Source organism: Ambystoma mexicanum, chromosome 7p, assembly GCF_040938575.1.
Source record: "Ambystoma mexicanum isolate Mex_15411 chromosome 7p, UKY_AmexF1_1, whole genome shotgun sequence".
Classification (NCBI taxonomy): domain Eukaryota; kingdom Metazoa; phylum Chordata; class Amphibia; order Caudata; family Ambystomatidae; genus Ambystoma; species Ambystoma mexicanum.
Genome location: NC_090939.1, coordinates 167,032,999 through 167,047,803, shown reverse-complemented (window position 1 = coordinate 167,047,803; position 14,805 = coordinate 167,032,999). Strand labels below are relative to the sequence as shown.

The 14,805-nt window shown below is 42.2% G+C and overlaps 1 protein-coding gene across 4 annotated transcripts in view; it reads right to left on the bottom strand.

Annotated features, from left to right (window-relative positions):
* BCL9 (BCL9 transcription coactivator) overlaps positions 1 to 14,805 on the bottom strand; it is a 1,044,334-nt gene that overhangs the window by 539,442 nt on the left and 490,087 nt on the right. The window contains exon 1 of one of the 4 annotated variants that reach the window (XM_069635996.1): positions 7,735 to 7,817. The exons of the other annotated variants lie outside the window; for them this stretch is intronic. The gene's annotated coding sequence lies outside the window, so the exon portion shown is untranslated. Of the gene's footprint in view, positions 1 to 7,734; positions 7,818 to 14,805 lie in introns of those variants that run through there. 4 annotated transcript variants of the gene reach the window in all.

The following is a 14,805-nucleotide window of genomic DNA, read 5'->3' as shown; positions in this document are numbered from 1 at the left end:
AGTATCTCTTCCATGTAGACATGAGACCACTGCTCTACACAATATTGCATTTCCAAATCCCTTCTAAGTGTGTACAGAACATGTTCCGCTTAGGCAAAGGCATCCACCTTTGATGAAAAGGACATCTAGCTTGATCAAGATCCAGGAATGGAAGACAACCAGCAGTGGCTCGAAGGATGAGTCACAAACTCTGCTCTTATATATTAACATGCTAAACATTTGGCCGCCCTCATTCGGACACCCACAAGCATTAAAGTCGACAACCTAAGACCTTAGTGATAATCTTCAATTCCTCACTTAATTTCAGCTCACGCGTGAACACAGTCACTAGAAGCATCCATTTTAAAGGACACCGTCTCCCAAAATAATGATCCTTGATTTTGGGGACAAGGCAGGCCTGGGTCTGGGCGTTAGCGCTGTTGCACTTGAAAAATTGCAATAGCATGTACTCAAATCTCTCTATGAAACTTACAAACTTGCACAAAACCATTCAACAAAAATGACAAGACGGCATAATACCAGAACTACAAATCGTGCATTGCCTCCAAATAGAACAAGAATTAAGAAATAAACCTTACAAAGATGTGGAGGTTTAGCAGGTGGTAATGGACCGGGAATCAAGTTAAAGGACGTCGCTTAGTTGTGAGCTTTAACAATATCCATGTTCCCAATACTATCAATGAAGTTATAGCTATTAATACCCCAGTATAGTGTCCTGTTCAAAAAATGTACAGAAAAAAGCATGTCCGCCATGGAAATGGAAAAGCAAATTCCTCCTAGACCCTTCCACATGACCATGGTCACTGATCGTGAGGAGCTGCGTCAGGCGGACAAGTGGCCATCAAGGACCGCTAACAGTGTTGACAGATTGGCAGGGTAGAAGCAGTGTGGGGATACACCCCAGGTACTCTTACTCTGCGCAACACATGTTAACTTGTGGAGAGACACCACTCCTCACCTAAAGAACCTTACTATATAGTGCACCCAAGTTAGGAATTCCTGATCAACAACAAAAAATAAAAAATAGTGATTTGGGGAACAATTTCGGGTGCCAGTGGCACAAAGCCAAGATACAATCAGTGCCCTGACCCAAGGTTCCAGCAGGATCACCCAAGTTCAGTAAGGCTCAAAAGGTCTACTTTTTTGGTTGGGACTTCCTGAAATAATCAACCAAATAGTGTTAGCCATGTTTGGACTGCATGAAGTATAGCTAGCAATATATTGTAAGCAAACCTCCTGGAACAAAAGCATACAGAAAGGACTCGTACCAATCCAGGAATCTTAACTGTGATTAGGGAAAGGACTTTGAACATTTTGAAAATGGTTACTTTCTATAATAAATAATTTCAGAGATGGCGTGTATATCTTGACCAAAGCTGCAAAACGTCTTTAGACAAAATACAAATTATGCAATTGCTCAAAAACAGTTAAGGTTGGCACAAAGTTAAAAAAGGACCAAAAGAAAATCACTGTCAAAGTTAGTATATTAACATTTCAAAAAGCAAAAAAAAAAAAAAAAGAAAATCGGACTGCTATTTCAGATAAGAGTGCCCATTTTGGCCGTCAGTGATTCTTTGCTAAAGGAATTCTAGTAAAATCAAAACTTGTTATTAAGTCAGTAGCTAACTAACTAATGACCGGAGCATGGGATTATGGTGCTGCTGGCCCACAACGGTCAGCACATTCCCCAATGTAACAATGCTTCAATCCACTGAGCCAAAAGGTAAAATCAACAGCCAGGTGCACACAATGAAAGCTGGACAAACCAGAGCTCTAAATAATGCCAGCATTTTGATTCAAAGGACTAAACGTACTAGTAGCATCATGAGACATCTCATTGTGAGGTAAACAATACTATAGCAGACATACATGGAATCCTAAAGAACGCTTAAATGGGAGAAACAGGAGTTGACTCCTGAGCACTTGCTGTATAAATGTATAGACAATCTCAAACTGACTCTTGAACATGCTTTTGAGAGCCCACATCACTGAGCATATGAATTTAAAAATAGGTTTCCAAGGGTTCCTCATGTCTTGTGGGTCGTCTTGGGGCTCTGGCAACACCAGAATTATTGGGTCACAACAAGACAACCTTTTAAGCTGTATTGTATACTGTGACGGGTCAGGAATTAAACGGACAAAAAATATGGTTTTGGCTAAAGACTTTTATTGATTAATAAAAAAAAAGGGGTTGGGAAAATGCCTCACTGTCCCTGCACTAGAATTGTTTCCCTACCTAAATTCAAAACTAGAGATTGGTCAGTGTCAAAATGTTGAAACCAAACCGTCTTATATCCAATGTACTATTTGGACCCTCAAAGTCTAAGGAAATCGGAAATACATCTTAAGGGGTAAAGCATAAGGTCTTTGGCCTTCAGTGTTTCAAAGATGTTAAAAAGGAGCAAATCAATAAATCACTCCAACAAAAAGTCTTTGTGATATTGCTCCTTTATCCAGAGGATATCTCCCTTCCCCTGGATTCCTTTTCACAATTTGATAATAATAGTTTGTGTCGTTGCTTTTGTTCAATATCAAAGTCACATATGTATTTATCTTTTGGTGTTGTCAGGATAACTGGTATATTTTCCTGCCAGGGTTTCTCCATTTCCCGATATTCAGACACTTGTGATTGCCCGCTACACTCTCCTGCCAGGGCTTCTTGGTTTTCACACACTTGCAATGGCTGGTATACTCTCCTATTAAAAAATTAAAGCAAAGAGATCAAGCACACCATTGTGAGTCAATTGTGATTGGATATACCTTCATTCACAGCTCAACACTGGCTCTACCTTAATTTCTGAATGTCGAGGGTGCTGGGGAGAATAAACTGACTCTGGTTCACTTATAGATCACTAACTTTCAATACCAAACAAAATGCCCATGGATGGACACTCCCATCCCCTGCAAACCTAAATTAACTGAAAGAGAACTTTCAGTCAGAATTCAATAAGTAATTTCAATCAGTTAGCAGCTATACTTCATGTAAATTTAAGAGATAGACAAATTATATCACATTTTTTAATCCAATATTCAACTGAAGTCTTATATTCAACAAGAAACAGTTTTGTATATTTCAATCATATACATCATGAAAATTCATCAAGTGCAAGTTGTATCACAATTCTCAGGTGTCTTTCATTTGGTTTATACAACATTATTTTCAAAATATAAATGTGTGTTCAAATCATAGAAAGAACAGAAGTCAATTAGACTGAACATCAAGAAAATCAAAAAATAATAAGGCTAAGCGTTTCGAGAGAAATCTCTCTTCTTCAGGAGCAAAAAGTAATTCCCAATCTTACGTAATCCACTAGGGTACAAAATTCTAGTGCCTTCATAATAGTTCATCAATTATTCAGAATTCACTAACTTGTGTTTCAATTACTGATACCGATGTGAGATAATGGGTACTTCTCCTTGATATGGTGGCAGCTGAGTTGGCCCAAAGTGCAGTTTACCTACTCAAGATTATTTCTTGTCGTCTTTAGGACTTGAATGATCTATTGTCAGCGATGCCAAAATGTCATTAATCCATCAGAGGAGGAGTAAAGTATACTATCATGCTAACTGCGGCAGTGTAGATAAGAACGATGTATAAGGTACGTCGGCTAGTGCTGTTCGACAATCTCGTTATGCACCCAACCTAGTGAGTTCTAGCTTCTGTGACGATACTTGGTTCTTCACATTATTCATCGGTCATGGCCGTATCAATATCATTTTGGATGGATTAGCATTACAGCATTAAAGTAGAATCCAGTTACAGCACAAACGGAGCTTGCGCCATTAACTTACTACATGAAATCATGGAATTACTTTTTGCTGCTGAAGAGAGATTTCTCTCGAAACGCTTAGAGCCGCCTTATTTTTTTATTTTCTTGATGTTCAGTCTAATTGACTGACCTCTGTTCTTTCTGTGATTTGAACACAAATTTATATTTTGAAAATAATGTTGTATAAACCAAATGAGACATGAGAATTGTGAAACAACTTGCACTTGATGAATTTTCATGATGTATATGATTGAAGTATACAAAACAGTTTGTTGAATAAAAGACTTTAGCTGAATATTGGATAAAAAAATGTGATATCATTGGTCTAACTTAAATTTACATGAAGTATTGCTGCTGATTGAAATTACTTATTGAATTCTGACTGAAAGTTCTTTGTTATTTTAGGTGTGCAGGGGACGGGAGTGTCCATCAACCATGGGCATTTTGTTTGGTATACTCTCTTGCCAGGGTTCCTTGTAGTTGTAGGTCTCTGTAACTCATAGTTTAGAATGTCCAGGACCACGGTGCTTGCTTCTGGCGTTCCCACTTGGAATTTTCTTCGCTTCGTCATCTGCTGCTCACTGCATGTGTGGGTGGCTGCAGCATTCTCTTCTTTTTTTCGGCAACACAGAGCTGCAGTCCGCTCCAACCCGCAGTCTCCCATTTCTCCTGGTGATCTTTTAACCCCTTAACTGCCAAGGGTTTCCCCCTCCTCAGTGCCAAGGCCTTTATTGGGGATTTCGGTATGTCGCCATTCAATACCTTGTAACTTTTTTGTTACATGACCTATCTCGGCCAAATTCGGCCCCTTTTTTCCCCACATGTAGGCGGTCATTACGCCACAGAGGAATTCTAGTTTGCTTTAGGGGGGTGAGAGACAACCAAAAAGGCAGAAAATGTGTTTATTTTCAGAAAATGTCAAAAAATTAAGGACAAAGATGCCTGTGGTTCTTTCCTTGTAAGAGATGGAAACAAATGGTTTGCTGTGTTGAATTCGCCATTGTCCAGGCTTTCAAGAACAGGTTGAGTGGAAACCAAAATAAAATTGATATGGTTACCAGCCGTTTTGTGAGAGTTAGGCGATTTTGCCCTTAATAGGACATGCGTGGACAGAATGGAAGAGGAGGGTAGGAAAGCTGAATGGGAAGACAGAAAGGCATACATTTCTGAAAAGTTGACAAAATTCCAAGATTAGGAAGGGGTGATTTGCGCAGGCCAGGCAACAACTATGTAGGGAATAATTCCACCGTTTGGGGAAAGAATCGGGAAAATGACAACAAAGGTTATGTGGTGGACATGGTTGGCCGGGTACGGTAATGGCTTCTGGGTATTTTGAGAAATGTAATGCCCTGCTACATTCCCACGGCTCTTCCAGTTAGGAAACATTTTTCGTAATGTTTCACGAAATAAGCAATACCACAAGCCAAAAACTGAGCCATGGCACACATGATTTTTATGCTTACGGCCTAAACAGACGTACTTAGCATGTGTAAGTAAAGAGAAATGTGGTGAGGTAGGGCATGCATACATTTTTTACAAGAGTACAGGCAGAGCTCTTCAAGGTTAGGTACTTGTGCAGGTTACAAAAGAGTATAGTGCCTAAAGCAGTGACTAACAGTAGGTCAAATTTAGGAAAAGAAGGCAAGGAATGGAATAACCAACCCATAACCCTTCGACTCGAACCAAGCCATCTGGCCTTCAGAAAGAATCTAAAAACATACATTTTAAAATCAAGGATTCCCATACTAGGATAATGAGCCAGATCGGGTCAGGTTGTTAAAAAGTCGTTTTATGTAGTATCCCTGTTTTATGTGATGCAGTCTGATGCCTGCGGGCTTTTGGTGTATTACAAGTACATACATAAAAATAAATAAAAATGTGTTAAAAGGTGCAGCAGCAGATGTTTGAAAACGTTATGAAAACCACACAAACACAAATGTCCTACCGTCCTGCATTCTCACCGGTGTCCCGACGAAAACAGAACCTCACATGTGTTGGGGCACCTATTTGGGCGCAAAGGGAAAAGGCTAAAACAACTGGTAACAGCCCCCCCCCACCCAAAGTCTTTCGGCAGAGCAGATTGAGGAATGTTGCTCTTGTGAACAACCTACAGATTGGGCCTGGGGTGTCTCGGCCACCAAGGAAAACAGGGAACCCCATGCATTTCTGAGAAGACGACACCCCTGGGAATCCACAGAGGTGTGACTTGCGCAATTCGGGCCAGAATTTATTACCCGCAAGCCCCGGCAAAGTCCCAAATTCAGGTAAAAAAAAGAAAAGAAAAAAAACACTTTCAGACTTGCCCACCTGACAAACTAGTGAAAAATAAGAGGAAAAAGAGGATCCAAGATTGGAATCCTCCCGTCCCCTGCACACTATATGCTACCGCCTAGAAGGCAGTTAGTAATTCCGTATGGACTAAAGTCCTTCAATTGTTAGTAATGTGCGGTTCCCGTAATCAAGTTCATGAAAAAAATAGTTAAGTCAAATCTTGTGCAGCAAAAAAGGCAATTTAATTGTGAAGCATATGCAAGCAAGATTGGTTCAATAGTCCCATATATTGAGCTGACGTGTTTCGAGGGGATTCCTCTTCTTCAAAAGCCTAATTGGACTGTTGAAAATACATGGAGAAAAGACACTGAGTGTGGTAACTTATGTCTGTACAGTCAAATCAGTCTATATACAACAAAAACATCAGATGCGCAAATCAAACTGATAGTTTTCATATAATAACAATGTCGTCAATCAATCAATTGGGAACTTAATTTCGTACCGGGAACGACGACAGTCAAAATGAGTGAATTTCAGGTCACTAATGGCTAAAACTACTGCTGGCCACTAATGGCTCTACTGGATTCAGAGAATATAGGTACTACTAAATAGACACCAGTAACATTGATTGATGGGGGGGGGAATAATTTCATCTGGGGAATCAAATCTACAAGTACCATGTGAGTATAGCTAGGTATATGGAATGCATTGCAATGGAAGTCCAATTGAGTTCAAAACTGCAGGTAGGTACAACTGGGTGAGCCAAGTTGTCCCTTAAATATTAGAAAGGTGAGGATAAGTAACCACCATTTAGGAGCAATATCATCAACATAGCAAAAAACACCGGATAGACTGGAACACAGGAGGCATGCACGAAGACTGAGCCAACTCCCCCAGACAATCCCACCAACACTTTCGCCCATCCCTTAGTTACCGCCAGGTACCACAGTGGTGTGGAATTGTCGAGATATTGGCAATCACCACTCTACCTGAGAGGTTGACATTGGCAGGTGCACTGGCCACAAGAGTATGAAGGGAGGATAAGGGGAGCTATGAGAGAGCATGTTAGAGGTGGGGGCCAGAGGAGTAAGGAACCTTGTATGCCAGTCGGACCCAGATCAGGAGAGAGCCGCACCAGGGGAGACTGCGCAAGCCGAGCGTCTGAATTCAGGATAGAAACGCAAACTAACCAACCCTACTAACAATTTCCCTTTCTGCATACACCTCTCAAACTCCAAACCGAACACAACCAAAATCTACAGCACAACAAACCGCACAAACTTCACTACATTGCAACAACAAAACAAAAACATGCATAGTCTTGCACAACATTACACAAAGACTACCGGCCGCAAACACCCCAGCTCAGCCAACGGACCCACCGGGCTGAGGCCGCCAACAGCACATCACTGCTCTCTTGCACTTTTCCTGCCTCCTCCCACTAACTCAACCTCCCCTCCTCTTTCAGAGCCGCCAGAGCGCCAGGGGACCACTCCAGTGGTGATAGTGCACGGTACAAATGTCCTTTAACATTAACATACTCAATAGGGAGTGGGGGCGGAGGACTCGGTGCACGAGGCAGTGTATTTAATGACAATATTCTAAATATATGTGAAAGAAACTTTACCCATAGGTGCCCGGTTAGTAAAAATGAAAATAACTGAGGTCTCTGGCAGACCCGATTTCAACTCACCGCTGGGTATATCGTCTGTATAGATCTGCATCAAAAGGGTATTCCCTTAACAAACAGGGTAAAAACGCTCCATAATATTCATGCTCTTGTAGCTGGTCCAGAACCCTACTGAAAATTATATAAATCTGGTCAGCCTATATTAGGTCTGTTCCGGACGTCATTATTAAAACAAGTTCAGAAAGTTGGGCTCTCCCTTGATGTTCACTACGGCAGACAGTAATGTTCCACTCTGTTAGATTCGGGCTATCCAGCAGTTCAATGCAGTGTCAGGAAAGATGATCCTAGACAGGGCCGTATCTTCTAGGTTAGAAGTATGGATGTTAGGATTGGGTGGACATGGCTACTAAATATAGGATGTTGAATCGCTTTGTATCAGCAGAAGGTAAAGAATATACCTGGCGAGCAGGGACGTGCTCCTTCCATTGGTACTGCAGCACGCATGGCATCGGTAACCAGGGGAACAAGGATGTGTGCCGATCGCCATTTTGTGTTAGTCCTGAAGACTTCATTGAGTGTAGATGGGGGGGAAAAAGGACCAATTCACCCTGTATCAAGTGTGGTGTCCAACGTGCAGTGGACTCAGATGTTTATAAACACTATAGTATTTCGTGTTGATGTCTCTAATCTCCTAGTTCAATTGGAGAAAAAGGAACAAAGTGATGGCAATGTAATGACAGGTTTATATCTGGCACATTGCTGGGGCTAGGGTCCGGAATGAAGGTGTGGCGCTCGGCGTATGTGTGGATCAATTCAATACCCAGAAAATGGGAGAGGTGAAAAAATATAGTGCTTCAAAGAAGTCAGAATGTGATCATAACATATCTATATTTATCTACCCTCTCAATACTTCTCTGGCGTTCTTGCTGTGCTGCCACTTCAGTTCAGTTGGCATTCCAGTACACTACAGTAAATGGGGATATACATAGAGACATGCATAACCTTGGTATATACTGTCTTAGTGAGCCTTAAGTAGTCATCTCTGTAATAAACTCAGGTTATGGGGCTGTTTCCAAAGACATGTATAACATTGTTTTATACCATCTAGGTGAGTCTTAAGTGGTCATATCGGCACACTCATATGTTGACAGTGAACTCGGATGGCAAGTTTAACTAGACAGAAGAAACACTCAATGCATTGGGCTTTCTGTCTGTGTCTCTATGTCTCAAATAATGGGAATGCCTACATACCCCCGCTCTGGTATAAACCTCAGGGCTCACTAAGTCAGATATATCACACCAATATATTGCGTAGTTCTACGGATCTTATAAATATCCAGGGCGTAGTCTTCTTCATGGCAGTTAATTGTTCAATGTGTAAACACCGGTTTTAGTGTATAATTACTACTAAAGAGAAACATAGTATATATCAACATCAGTGCCACTATATGAATAGCAATAGTTCTTAACACAATCAGCATACGGCAAGCGTGCTTTCAAGGAGGCGAGCCCATGTCCATGGATCCAGGTACAGTAAAGATTCTCCAGAACTCCTATGTTATACGAGTGGTGGACAATTTGCAGAGTTCCCCAAGTCGACATCCCCTTTGGAGTTATTCTAATTCTTTCATACTTGTATAAAACAATCCAGGGAATGCTCCTCATTGAGTCCCTTCGGTTGTAGTGTCCAGACGGTCAATCGAGTACTTCTCTCTTCGAGACAGCAGGGTCTGGTAATCCCCGCCCCTCTGTGGTCGTTTGACAACTTCAATGATTTGAAATTTAAACTGGGCAATGGTGTGCTGATGTTCTGCAAAGGGTCTGGCCACAGGTGATTTAGAGTTCTTGCATCTTATGGTTGATTTATATTCAGACCACCCATCTTTGGCAGGTCTTGTGGTTTGGCCTATACAGAGTTTCCCGCATGAGCATTTGATGGAGTAGATGACCCCAGAGTATATGGAGGTAGCAAAGTCTCTTATCTTGATCTTCCTCCCTGTTTGGGGATGGGATATAGTATCTCCTTTGATCACATTGTTACAGTTTGTGCAATTCAAACACGGAAATGTACCCTTTTTCTTCATCTTCAACAGGAGGTCTCTTTCTTGCTGGTCTTTCAGCTACCAATCTGTCTCTTAAGTTTCGTCCCCTCTTAAACGCCTTCATAGGTGCTTTAGGAAATAGTTTCAGCATGGTGGGGTTATTGTGGAGGACCCCCAGTGTATTCTGATGGTTTTGCTTATTTGAAAACTTTGCCTTGAAAATTTGGAGATTACAGTAGTGAGTGTCTCTATTCTTCTCCTTTGGTGTTAAAAGCAGTTCTTTGGTTATGTCATTTGTTCTCATCCTGGTTTCCTCTAGTACATTCCCTGGGTATCGCCTTGTCTCAAATCTGTCTACTACCGATAAGCATTCAGGCCTGCTGGATCAGAGATGAGCCTCTTAAGTCTCAGCATCTGGATGTAGGGTAAGCTTTTAAGCATAGGTCTAGGATGGAAGCTAGTGTGGTGTAAGAGGTTATTGGCATCGGTGGGTTTGTCGTCTACAGTCTTAACAATCCTACCTTCCCTTATCTCTAGGCGGACATCCAAGAAATGTAACGTGGGGGCTCCGGTTTCCATTGTAAATTTGATTTTGTGGTTTGCTGTGTTGAGGTAGCTCAAAAAATGATCTAGTTCTTCCCTAGAGCCACACCAATACCAAAGATGTCATTGATAAAGCGCTTCCAGACCAGGATTTTGGGTGAGCGTATTGGATTGTCCAGAACATTATGCTGTTCGAATTTGTACATGAAGGCGTTAGAATACACTGGGGCCATTGCTGACCCCATATATGTTCCTGATGCTTGGATGTAGTATTTGCCTTGAAAACGAAAGTAGTTATAAAGTATCAAGTTCAACAATTCTAGGACAAATTCAAGATTGCCCCTTATTCTAGGTGAGTTCAACAGGAGCCAATTTACTGAATCGATACCTTCATCGTGGGGAATAGATGTGTATAGACTGCAAACATCCTCACTGAACAAGATGCATTCCGAATGTAGGGCTGTGATGTCCTTCAGGCAGTTCAAGAAGTCTGTGGTGTCCTTGAGATAGGTAGGGATTCTATGGATTAATAGTTGTAGTAGTCAGTCCACGTAGATGGCAAGTGGGTCGAATACACTGTCCGTAGCAGCTACTATTGGTCTGAGAGGTGGATTAGTACTGCCCTTATTTATTTCTGGCAACCCGTAGAACACTGGTGTTTATTGAGTAAGAATTGGTAGGTCTTATCACTTATCCACTCGTTCTCGAAGGCATTGTCGATAGCCTTCTCTATCAAGGTTATTCTATGGAGAGAGACGCCATCTAACTTCGTATAGGTTGTGTCATCATTGACTAGTTCTACTGAAACGCGCCGCAAACACCACATGTCCTACCTTCCCACAGGTGTGGGGATCGCACAAAACAAAGTGCCAAAAAGGACACGCTATCTAGTCCTTGGCAACACAGAGGTAATGTCAAGGACGAGATAGCTCGTCCTTGGCACTTGAGGTTAAACATCCCAGGCACAGCTGTATGCTCAAAACAATTAAGAGTGTTGCCTGTGCTCAGGGCTTCCTCTGCATTCCCCTTACTTCCTGCAGTGTTAAGGTGCGCCACGGAATAGTTTTGGTTTACTAACTGTCAAGAAAACATTGGAGGAATGGTTTTAACATGTCCCAAGGGTGAACAAATTTTTGAAATTTGCTCTAAAGAACTGCAGAGAAAGAACCACAATATGCTATTAGGGTGTTTATAGGAGATTCATCCTGTAAAGGGAAAAGGGGCATACCAGGTCTCATCCGTAGGCCCCGCCACTTTCTCCCGGAGGTTGTTTCCTCCCATGTGATCCTCCCTCATACAATTAGTCAGGATTAGGTAGGGGCTGCTGTCCCCTGGTCACATGGGAGGAGGTTAGCCCTGGGAAAACAGTGATAACTCCATCGGATTCATCACAATACATTCAATGGAGTAAACCAGGAAATTGTCAGTCTACTGACTTGAAAATAGGTGAAAAGTATACTACGGTTATACAGTAGCAGTGGAGAACAAGTTCTCTCATCCCTACTCTTGATACATTTGCCACATGTGGTCCTTCTGTAGGCTTGCTTACAGAGTTTAATTGCTACTGACTGCTTCTCCCCCCCTTGCAATAATACTTCCTCTTAATGTGTGTAATCCCATTAGTAAGATCAAATTTTTATATGGCACTTCATGATGGAAATCTACCGCTTCTAAATGGTGCAAAGATGTGTGGATACTGTGATGAATCCAATGGCGTCACAGATTACCGGGCATCAACTTCCTCCCATGGGCCATGGGGACGGCAGCAGCTTCCCAATCCTAACCCTTGGGGTGGCTACATGAGGGAAGATCACATGGGAGGAGACAACTACCGGGGAGATGTCTTGACTTCATTGGACAAGACACAGCATTCCCGCCAACCCTCCTTTGCCCTGAGGAAGACTTATACCCAAAGCCCCCTTTCATGGGGAAAACCCTCTAATGTGCAATACCTTAATGGCATATTGTTTAGTGTTAGTTCCCCCTTTGTGTGGGGAGTAGATGCACCTCTTCTCACTTTCATTTTGGCCAAACCCCCCACCTATGACACAAACCTCCAACACTACACTTTTTACCTCTGAGGTACCTGTATGTAAAATCATTAAGAGGTGTCTACACACGATGGATTCCAACTCCCAGAATCGCCCAAGTACTGAGACAAGGAGGATGAAGGAGTTTGTGCATGGTATCAAGAGCTCGAAGCACAACATGCAGTCAGTCCATTTCCAAACTACCTGTTTGCGGGACATTTAAAGATAGCAACTGCACTACATAAGATAGAAGCAGTGCAGGAGAAGACGTCCGGTCGTATGCAGAGTCTTGTCAGCACAAGAAATACGTACCGGTGCGGCGGAATAGAGAAGACCACCAGTATCAAAGGAGAAATTAAGTGCACAAGCAGGAAGTGCTGTGGAGAGGCTGGGAACCGGGAGATAGTTCCAGGGCATATTGCAGCTTGAAGAGGCAGCATTCTACAGACTGGGACTTGAAGAGACGCAGGCGTGTGAACGTGGAGTCGCGAAGGAAGCGGGAAAGACGCCTGCGCACTCTAGAATGGGAAGCGAGTGAAAGAGCTTCACTGCATAAGCATGAAACGAACTGGAGACGCTGGAGAGAGCCAGTAAGTGCAAGCTAGTAGGGACCCTATGCGTTCTGGCAACCACGCCAACTACAATTTTACTGGCATACCATTGCACAGAACATAAGAAGTTTGTTCGAATGCAGAAAAGGACAAGAACAGATTCAAACCCCAGTGAGCTACAGATGCACGAGATGCAAGGGTGGGGCAAAACTGGAGCAAGCATTACCACAGATATCCCAAACCAAGAACATATACAATTTTGGTGATACAGAAGAACTGAAATGCATAAGTGGTCCTGGCAAAGGAAACATACCAGGCAATTGAAACACACAAGAAGTCCTGGCAAGGGAGTTACTAGGGGAATCCAGACGTGGACCCCTTCTCACTATTCTTAGAGAGGCACAGCTCCACCCTACTGAGGAGGTCCAACCAGATCGAAACGCGTGCCTGGGGTTACTGCTGGTACTCTTGTTCAGAGGAGAATTGCCTAGCATTTCGGTGCTGGACTGTCCCAGGGCAGGACAAAGACTAATATGCTTTGGATATTTTTCCTCTGTGAAAGATAGTGAGCTAAAGAATCTAGGTATGGCGCTCGTAACTGGACTAATGTCCGGCAGAGGACCCCCATGTTTTTTGCATAAAGAGTACACCAAGCAGTGAAATCACAAGACAAGTACTGGCAGGAGAGTACACCAGGCTATTTGCAAAGTTACCAGAAATAAAGTAGGACATTGTTTTCTAAACAGAGTAGAAACCTAGGTTAAAGAAAGACTTACAGAACTTGTAGCCTAAACAGAAACCTTATGAATCAAGGAGAGACACAAAGGAACAGTTATTAAAAGACAATTGCCATTCTGCTTAAGAATCCAGCGGAAGGGGGAACACCCTCAGGATCCAAGGTCTTCCCACCATGGTGAAAATGTTTGTTGAGCCATTCTCATTTTCGGTTGCAAACACTTTTTTTGCCAGTATCAGGTTGAAGACATTTCCTTGCACCCTTTGTTTTGTTTCTAGTGGGAGGGTCAGGATAGGATGTTTTGGAAACCAGGACGGCTTTTCAGTTATTGACATCCTGACACAGACAGCCTTAGTTTTGTTTTTTAGGTAGGGAAAAGCCTCTTCAGAATAGGGTCCAATAGGCATTTCCCCCAAACCATTTTTCATTTAATAAAAGTCGTTCAACTCAAAATGACGACCTTGTGTCCGACTCCCATTGCAGACTCCTCACAATACCCAATTTGATAGCGTTCAGTTCATCATTCTCAAAAGGCTGAAGGGCTACATTACCTCTAGCTGGATCGAAACCTGTGCCTACAGGTTGCAAACCGTTCTCTTGCAGAAACTCCCAGCTATTTTACCAGCTGTTGGGAAGGACCCCAGTTCTTTCCTACATTTCAAAACTATTCAAGCGCTTTACAAATGAGGCAAGACTTCTCTAAGCACTAAAGCACTGAGAAAGCTTTTTTCGTGTAAAAATAATCACACACAGGCATGGCCAGTCACTAAATATAGGTAAGTATTTTATATATAATGTACAAATAAATTAGTTGAAAAAACATGTGTAAATGTTATTCTGTGTACTTTTAAAAATCAAATGTCAAAGCACACAGTAAAGTCAAGCTGTGCTAAATATAGACTAGGCAGGTTGGAGAGTACGAAGTGGTTGAGCAACTGGTCCCGTCAATCACAAGCCAATGGAGACTAAAAAAAGGATTCAGCATGACAGAGAATTATAAAAACAAGTATTTTTTTGTAGGAATTATTGGTCCACATCAAATATTTTCTGGAGTTAATGTTGAGGGAATGGCGGGAAGATGTGTTTATGTATGAATCTTTATAACATAGTAAATTACACTAAACAAGAGCGGCAAAGTATTCTTGCTAATACAGCATTATGTTAAGTAGGGAACCTGGTCATGCAACACTGGAGACACTGCAAGCATCCCTTGTATGGCAAGAAAGACAAGT